Here is a 9338-nt window from a genome sequence, read left to right as displayed (position 1 = left end):
AAAAAAAAAAAAATCTTGGGGTGCCTGTGTGGCAATGGTTTAAACATCGGACTCTTGATTTTAGTTAAGATCATAATCTGGGTGGTGAGATCAAGCCCGGAATGGGGCTCTGCCTTTAGCATGGAGCCTGCTTAAGATTCTCTCTCTCCTTCTCCTTTCACCTATCCCCCACTCTCTCACTCTCTCTCAAAAAATAAAATTAATAAAAAAAAAAAATAATAAAGGGGCACCTGGGTGGCTTAGTCAGTTAAGTATCTGCCTTCGGCTTGGGTCATACCAGGGTCCTGGGATCTGGTCCTGCATCAGGCTCCTTGCTCAATGGGGAGCCAGCTTCTCCCTCTTGCTCTGTCCTTCCCCCCCCCCCACCACTGTTCATGCTCTCTCTGTCTCACTCTCTCAAATAAATGTAATCTTAAAAAAGAATAATAACAGGATGAAAGACCAAAAAGAAAAACCACCTTTCTCAAAGGGAGACCTGAGAAAAAAAAACTATTTGCATGACAAAAGACCTTAGAAAATTTTAGTAGTATAGCTTCTTGATATTTTAAAACTGTCTTTGGGGCGCCTTGGGTGGCTTAGTGGGTTGGGCCTCTGCCTTTGGCTCAGGTCATGGTCTCAGGGTCCTGGGATAGAGACCCACATCAGGCTCTCTGCTCAACAGGGAGCCTGCTTCCCCCCCTCCCTCTGCCTGTCTCTCTGCCTACTTGTGATTCTGTGTGTGTGTGTGTGTGTGTGTGTGTGTGTGTGTGTGTGTGTGTGTGAAATAAATAAAATCTTAAAAAAAAAAACAAACCTGTCATTTGTAAGGTGTCTGGCTGGCTCAGTCAGTAGAGCATGTGACTCTTGAGCCTGGGGTTGTGCGTTCAAGCCCCACGTTGGGTGTAGTGATTAAAGATTAAAAAAAATTCCTGAAAAGACTCTCATTTAAAAATAAGAGAAGCATTGAAATTGTCTGATTTAGGGCTGAATAATACTGGGAAAAAGTATTGGGAACATATTTTGGCGGCGCTTGGGTGGCTTGGTTGGTTGGCATCTGCCTTCGACTCAGATCATGATCTCGGGGTCCTGGAATTGAGCCCTGTGTCCTGCTCCCTGCTCAGCAGGGATTCTGCTTCTCCCTCTTCCTTTGCCCCTCCCCCCTGCTCACAAGTGCGTTCCCACTCTCTCTCAAATGAATAAATATATATATATATTTTTTAAAGGAAGATGCCAGGCTCCATTCTAGGACCTTGGGATCATGACCTGAGTTGAAGGCAAATGCTTAACCAACTGAGCCACCCAGGTGCCCCAAGAATGATGTTTCAATTACATAGTTTATTATTTTTTTTAATATTTTATTTATTTATTCGACAGAGAGAGAGATCACAAGTAGGCAGAGAGGCAGGCAGAGAGAGAGAGAGAGGAGGGGAAGCAGGCTTCCTGCTGAGCAGACAGCCCGATGTGGGGCTCGATCCCAAGACCCTGGGATCATGACCTGAGCCGAAGGCAGAGGCTTAACCCACTGAGCCACCCAGGCGCCCCTAGTTTATTTTTTTTAAAAGATTTTATTTATTTATTTGTCAGAGACAGAGGGAGAGAGAGTAAGCGAGCACAGGCAGACAGAGAGGCAGGCAGAGGCAGAGGGAGAAGCAGGCTCCCTGCCGAGCAAGGAGCCTAATGTAGGACTCCATCCCAGGACGCTGGGATCATGACCTGAGCCGAAGGCAGCCGCTTAACCAACTGAGCCACCCAGGCGTCCCTCAATTACATAGTTTATAAATCCTCTTTCTCTTGGGGCACCTGGGTGGCTCAGTCATTAAGCGTCTGCCTTTGGCTCAGGTCATAATCCCAGGGTTCTGAGACTGAGCCCCCCAACAGTCTCCCTGCTCAGCGGGAAGCCTGCTTCTCTCTCTCCCACTCCCCCTGCTTGTGTTCCCTCTCTTGCTCTGTCTTCTAGCAAATAAATAAAATCATATTAAAAAATCCTCTTTTTCTTTCATATAATCATAAAGGAATACTTCTGGAAAAAACAGATGATCAGTATACAAATCTTTTTGTCTTCTTTGTCCTCCCCAGTCTCCTCCTCTCCTTATATCAGTTGGTTTAACTCCTGAATTCCTGTATCTATACTGAAGACTCTTCAATTATGCAAGAGAAATTTCAACCTGTGGTATATCAGAACCCAAGGAAGACAGAAAGAATAAAATATGTTTGGAATCAAATGAAAATCTCCTAAAACAAAACATATTTATTGCCCAAAAGTCAAACCAGAAATCACTTTCAGTCACTCCAAAGTCAAACAAAGAATCATTCTCAGATCAAGCCAGAAGAATTGTGCTCTAGCACAGTAGCACTAGATGTGGCCTATAAAAACGTGCTAAGTGGATACATTTCATCCATCCTAGTAAAATCAAATCTCCCTAGTCTACAGAGGAATAAATACATAATCGTATCAAGCAACATAACTATTTTGGAAACAAGGTAGAAACCTACAATCAAGAGGGAGGCCTGGGCGGCTCAGTTGGTTAAGCGTCTGCCTTTGGCTCAGGTCATGAACCCCGGGGGCCTGGAATCCAGACCTCCATCGCATCTCGCTCCCTGCTCAGTGGGGAGTCTGCTTCTGCCACTCCCCCTGCTTGTGCTCTCTCTCATTCTGCCCGCTCTCAAATAAATAAATAAGTAAATAAAATCTTAAAAAAAAAAACAACAAAAAACAAACTTCGGCGCCTGGGTGGCTCAGTGGGTTGAGCCTCTGCCTTCGGTTCGGGTTGTGGTCTTGGGGTCCTGGAATCGAGTCCCGCATCGGGCTCTCTGCTAGGTGGGGAGCCTGTGTCCCCCTCTCTCTCTCTACCTGCTGCCTCTCTACCTACTTGTGATCTCTCTCTCTCTCTCAAATAAATAAATAAATTCTTTAAAAAAAACTTTATTTCAAATAACTTCAGTACAAAAATGGTACATGAATTTTTATATGTGCTATACATAACAAAAAAAAATTTCTCCTATTGACCTATTGGACCAGAAAATTCTATGTTGTAAGAGCTGTCCTGTGCATTGCAGGACGTTTAGAATCCCTGGCTTTTACCCACTAGATGCCAGTAATACCCCTCAACAATTTTAACAACTGAAAGTGTCTCTAGGTATTCTCAGTGTGCCCTAGGTGACAAAAATCACCTCTGCTAACAATTGCTGGTATTGATGTTCCACCGTAGAGGAACAGAGAAAGAACTAAACCTAACAGCAATGAGATTGCTCAGCTATTTCGAAGAACCATGAAGAACATGGAAAACTCTCTCAAATGTTTTAAAATGTTCACCTTTTTTGTCCCTATAATTGTATTTCCAGGAAATGATCAAGGACATTTTGAATAATGACCAGAAAAAAGGAAGTAATCTAAATGTCCCACAGAAAAGCCTTATGTAATCATTAAAAGGTAATTGTAGCAAAATTTTACGAAGATAAAAGTAAAATTTCATAAAAAATAAAAGATATCTATCAATATTCATGTAGAAAAAAAGACTAGGAAAGAAGGGCGCCTGGCTGGCTAAATTGGTAGAGCACGTGACTCTTGGTCTCAGGGTCATGAGTTTGAGCCCCACACTGGTTGTAGGGATTACTTCAAAAGAGAATTTTGGGCGCCTGGATGCCTCAGTCCTTAAGTGTCTGCTTTTGGCTCGGATCATGACCCCGGTGTCCTGGCATCAAGCCCCATATCGGTCTCCCTGCTTGGCGGGAAGCCTGCTTCTGCCTCTCCCACTCCCCCCGCTTGTGTTCCTTCTCTCGCTGTTTCTCTCTGTCAAAAAATAAATAAAATCTTAAGGAAAAAAAAAAAAGAGAGTGTCTTAAAAAAAAAAAAAGAAAGACTAGCAGGAGTGAGTATTGTTACCTTAAGATCAAAAAAAGTCATCTTGGGGCGCCTGGGTGGCTCACTGGGTTAAAGCCTCTGCCTTCGGCTCAGCTCATGATCTCAGAGTCCTGGGATCGAGCCCCACATCGGGCTCTCTGCTCAGCAGGGAGCCTGCTTCCTCCTCTCTCTCTGCCTGCCTCTCTGCCTACTTGTAATCTGTCTGTCAAATAAATAAATAAAATCTTAAAAAAAATTAAAAAAAATTTTTTTAAAAAGTCATCTTTTCTTAACTTGTAATTACTATGTAATATACATGAAACTAATATAACACTGTTTATGTTAACTAACTGAAATTAAAAACTTAAAAAAAAAAAAAAGGAAGAAAAAGTCCTCTTTTAGGGCTGCTTGGGTGGCTCAGTTGGTTAAGCGACTGCATTTGGCTCTGTTCATGATCCTGGAGTCCCTGAATCGAGTCCCCACATCAGACTCCCTGCTGGGCAGGGAGTCTGCGTCTCCCACTGACCTCTCTCCTCTCATGTGCTCTCTCTCTCTCAAATAAATAAATAAAATCTTTAAAAAAAAAAAGTTCTGGGGCACCTAGGTGGCTCAGTGGGTTAAGCCTCTGCCTTCGGCTCAGGTCGTGATCCCAGGGTCCTGGGATCGAGCCCCGCATTGGGCTCTCTACTCAGACAGGAGCCTGCTTCCTCCTCTCTCTCTGCCTGCCTCTCTGCCTACTTGTGATCTCTGTCTGTCAAATAAATAAAATTTTAAAAATAAATAAATAAATAAATAAATAAAAAGTCCTCTTTTAGCATGTTTACCAGATAATTTTAAATTCAAAAGTAAACAAAAAAATTTTCTACAGTTAATTACAATTAACATTTCTACAACTATATAAAGACATTTACATGTGGATAAAGACCAAATTAAAATTGAGAGATAAGGAGCACCTGCGTGGCAAGTTGGTTAAGTTGATTTCAGCTCAGGTCATGATCTTAGGGTTCTGAGATAAGGCCCCAAATAGGACTCCACGCTGAGCAAAGAGTGAGCTTCAGAGTCTCCCTTTCTCTCCCCTTCTGCCCCTCCCCCCATCCCCCCACCCCTGCACCCTTGCTCACAGTGTGCATGGACACGCACACTCTTTCAAGTAAAAGCTTTAAAAATAAATAAATAACATTGAAAAATAAGTGGACAAAATTGAGAGATAAGTGTGGTATTATGGGAATGTGAAGGAATTAAAATCTTTTATCCTTTATTTTATTTACTTATTTATAAGTAGTCTCCACATCCATTGTGAGGCTTGAATTCACAACCCCAAGATCATGGGTTGCATGCTCTACCAGCTGAGCCAGCCAGGCGTCTCCCAAATTTTTATTCCTTTAAAAAATAATTCCCGGGATGCCTAGGTGGCTCAGTGGGTTACACATCTGCCTTTGACTCAGGTCATGAACCCAGGGTCCTGGGATCAAGTCCCACATCAGGCTTCTTGCTCAGCAGGGAGCTTGCTTCTCCCTATGCCCACCACCCCCTGGTCCTGTGTTCACCACCCCCTCAACAAATAAACAAAATCTTTAAAAATAAAAGTAAAGGAGCACCTAGGTGGCTCATTTGTTAAGTGTCCTCCTTTGCCTCGGGTCATGATCCCAGGGTCCTGGGATCCAGCCCCACATCTGGCTCCCTGGTCAGCGGGAAGCCTGCCTCTCCCACTCCTTCTGCTTGTGTTCCCTGTCACTGTGTCTCTCTGTCAAATAAATAAATAAAATCTTTAACAAAAAATAAAAATAAAAATAAATAAAAATAAAAATAATTCCCCGGAACACCTGAGTGACTGTCATTTGGGCATCAGACTCTTGATTTCAGACCAGGTCTTAATCTCAGGGTTATGAGTTCAAGCCCCACATTGGGCTCTGCACTAGGCATGGACCCTACTTCAAAAAACAGGGGCGCCTCTGTGGCGCAGTCCATTAAATGTAGGCCTTCGGCTCGCTTGGGTCATGATCCCAGGGTCCTGGAATCGAGCCCCACGTCGTGTTCCCTGCCCAGTGGAGATCCTGCTTCTCTATTTTCCTCTGCTGCTCCCCCTTCTTATGTGCTAGGTCTCTCCCTCCATCAAAGAAATTACAAAGCTGTAAAAAGTTTTTAAAAATTACAAAACTACAAAATAAAAATAAAAGTAATTTCCTGATAGATGTTTTATAATAATTTTTTTTATTTTTTATTTTTTTTATTTTTTTTAAAAAGATTTTATTTATTTATTTGACAGACAGAGATCACAAGTAGGCAGAGAGGCAGGCAGAGAGAGAGAGAGGAGGAAGCAGGCTCCCCTCTGAGCAGAGAGCCCGATGCGGGGCTCGATCCCAGGACCCTGAGATCACGACCTGAGCCGAAGGCAGAGGCTCAATCCACTGAGCCACCCAGGCGCCCCTATTTTTTATTTTTTTTTAAAGATTTTTTTAATTTATTTGACAGAGAGATCACAAATAGGCAGAGAGGCAGGCAGAGAGAGACAGGAGGAGGAGGCAGGCTCCCTGTTGAGCAGAGAGCCCGATGCGGGACTCGATCCCAGGACCCTGAGATCATGACCTGAGCTGAAGGCAGAGGCTTTAACCACTGAGCCACCCAGGCGCCCCAACTTTTCTTATTTTTTAAAAAGATTTTATTTATTTATTTGTCAGAGAGAGAGAGAGGGAGAGAGAGCGAGCACAGGCAGACAGAGAGGCAGGCAGAGGCAGAGGGAGAAGCAGGCTCCCTGCCGAGCAAGGAGCCTGATGTGGGACTCGATCCCAGGACACTGAGATCAAGACCTGGGCGGAAGACAGCTGCTCAACCAACTGAGCCACCCAGGTGTCCCTGATAGATGTTTTAAACACATACATATATATATATATTGATACATACATATGTGCACATACACAAATAAGGCCTTATTTGTGAGAACTTGCTTTATAGCCCCATGTAAGACTTCAAGTTGAGAAATAAAATTATATATGTGACAAAGTCACTACTGGAGGAGTAAAAGCTGTTATAGTCCTGTGGCTCTCAAATTTCAGGGAGCTTCAGAATTATCTAGAGTGCTTGTTAAACCACTGACTCATGGACTCTATCAATAGAGCTTCTTATTCGGAAGGTCTAGGGTACCACCCGGGGATTTGCACTTCTACCCAATTCACAAGTAGAGGTGATGTTGCTGCCCAAGGGACCACTGTTCGAGAACCATTCTCCCAGCTATCTTCTCCACCGCAGGGTGAGTGGAATCACTCACAAACAGGAGCTTGAAGAGTATAGATATATAAACTTTTTAAACATTTTATTTATTTATCTGAGAGAGAGAGAGAGACATAGCGAGAGAGGGAATACAAGCAGGGGGAGTGGGAGAAGGAGAAGCAGGCTTCCCGAAGAGCAAGGAGCCTGATGTGGGGCTTGATCCCAGGACCCTGGGATCATGTCCTGAGCCGAAGGCAGAGGCTTTAACCCACTGAGCCACCCAGGCACACCAATTTCTGTTCATTTTATGGAGCAAACAGCTTCGAGTCACTGGGCCCTGTTAGAGTCCAGAAATGGACAGAAAAGGACTAGAGCATTAACGGGTTAGAAGAAATTGTCATTCCAGTGTAGAAGCTGCATTCAGGAAACCCACTGCAGGCACTTTTGGTATTCTCATGACAAGTACTATGTAAGTATTGCTCTGTCAGTAAATATTTATCCATCACTGGATCTCAGGACTTTGTTACCTGTTGAGACTACGAAGATATGAATAGCAATGATACCTGCCTTCAAAAAGGTCCTTACAGAGCCATCCTCTAAGTCATGTGTGTGCAATATGTATATTACTACATAGTGATGTATGGTATTGTGATGTGGGACAATATTTCCCTACAATTATACCCCAGCTGACACATTTAAAGTGCAATATAGCAGGTTCTTGGCTTTGGCTGTTGGCACTATCTTGAGTCCCATCTTTGCCATGACGCAAAGATAGAAAGCTGGAAGTTTTCTATAATATCACTGTTCTGCCTCCAGATTTCCTGCAGTATTTAGGCATTCAGTATTCAGTGTTCTTACAGTGTTCACACACATAGCTCAAGGACTCAACTAACCTTTGTTAGAATGGGAAGGAAATTTGATGTTATAAACTACACACTTTAGTTGTCTGTGTTATAAATTCAGTTATGTGTTTCTTGGGGTTTTTGGCAAAGACTTAAAGCTCTAAATAAGACTCTGATTCTTGTTTTCCTACTACTTGTAGGAATATTGTTTTTTCTTTGGCAGCTGGCCATGAGAAGTACCTTCTGGCTGGTTTACCCTACCCTTACTTACCTTCTTACACCAATTATTGATATTTAATTAGATTTATAGAGGAATGAGGCCTTTCTTTGCCCAAGTTCCTACTCAACCCCTAATGGTGAAAACACTCACCACACAGCTCTCCTCCTCACTTACCACTTCTCTCATCCTTCAGGATCCAAGAACTACGCAAGGTGTTGGGGATAAAACTGCAAACAAGACGGACAGGTCTCTGCTTTCATGGAACTTTCATTCTGCCAAGAGAGTACCAAACAAAAATTTAAGTCAAAACAACTCAACTGGTGCTCCTGGACTATTCTAGGATTTTTTTTCTGCCTGTTTTTTCTCTTCCTTGCATAGGGATCTATATGTGGTTCCACAGGAACTAAGCACTGGGCTCTGAGTTGGAAAGCCCGAGTTCCATAGGATTCTGGCTCTGCCATTTCAAGCTGGGTGACCAAGTTGGCCAACCTCTCTCTGTCTTATTTTCTTCTTCTGTAAAATGGGACAATAATAGAGGTTTAGTGAGGATCAAGGGGTTAGCACAGAATCCCCAGATAATAATCACTTGATGAAAATCTGCCATTGGGGGTGCCTGGGTGGCTCAGTGGGTTAGGCCTCTGCCTTTGGCCCAGGTCATGATCTCCGGGTCCTGGGATCAAGCCCTGTGTCAGGCTCTCTGCTCGGCAGGGAGCCTGCTTCCCCTCCTCTCTCTCTGTCTCTCTGCCTACTTGTGATCTCTGTCTGTCAAATGAATCAATCAATCAATCAATCTTTGGGGAAAAAAAAAGAAAATCTGCCATTGTTCTTTTCTGTATCTGCTACCCCTTCTACTTTTTACTCTAAAGCATCCTCTTCCAGTGCACAGCCACCCCCTTTCCCTCCCCCATAAAAATGATGGGGGGGGGCCTGGGTGGCTCAGTCCTTAAATGTCTGCCTTTGGTTCAGGGTATGATCCCAGAGTCCTGAGATTGAGCCCCACATCAGGCTCCCTGCTCAGCAGGAAGCCTGCTTCTCCCTCTCCCACTTCCCCTGCTTGTGTTCTCTCTCTCTCGCTGTTGGGAAATTTCTATCTTTTCACATTTTTTCCCCTTTGGAAATTGTTTTTTTTTTTTTTTAAAGATTTTATTTATTTATTTGTCAGAGAGAGAGAGGGAGAGAGAGTGAGCACAGGCAGACAGAATGGCAGGCAGAGGCAGAGGGAGAAGCAGGCTCCCTGGTGAGCAAGGAG

Source organism: Enhydra lutris, unplaced genomic scaffold (assembly GCF_002288905.1).
Source record: "Enhydra lutris kenyoni isolate GAN:26980312 unplaced genomic scaffold, ASM228890v2 scaffoldscaffold75, whole genome shotgun sequence".
Lineage (NCBI taxonomy): Eukaryota > Metazoa > Chordata > Mammalia > Carnivora > Mustelidae > Enhydra > Enhydra lutris.
The sequence above is the reverse complement of the archived record's forward strand: the minus strand, read 5'-3'. Positions refer to the sequence as shown.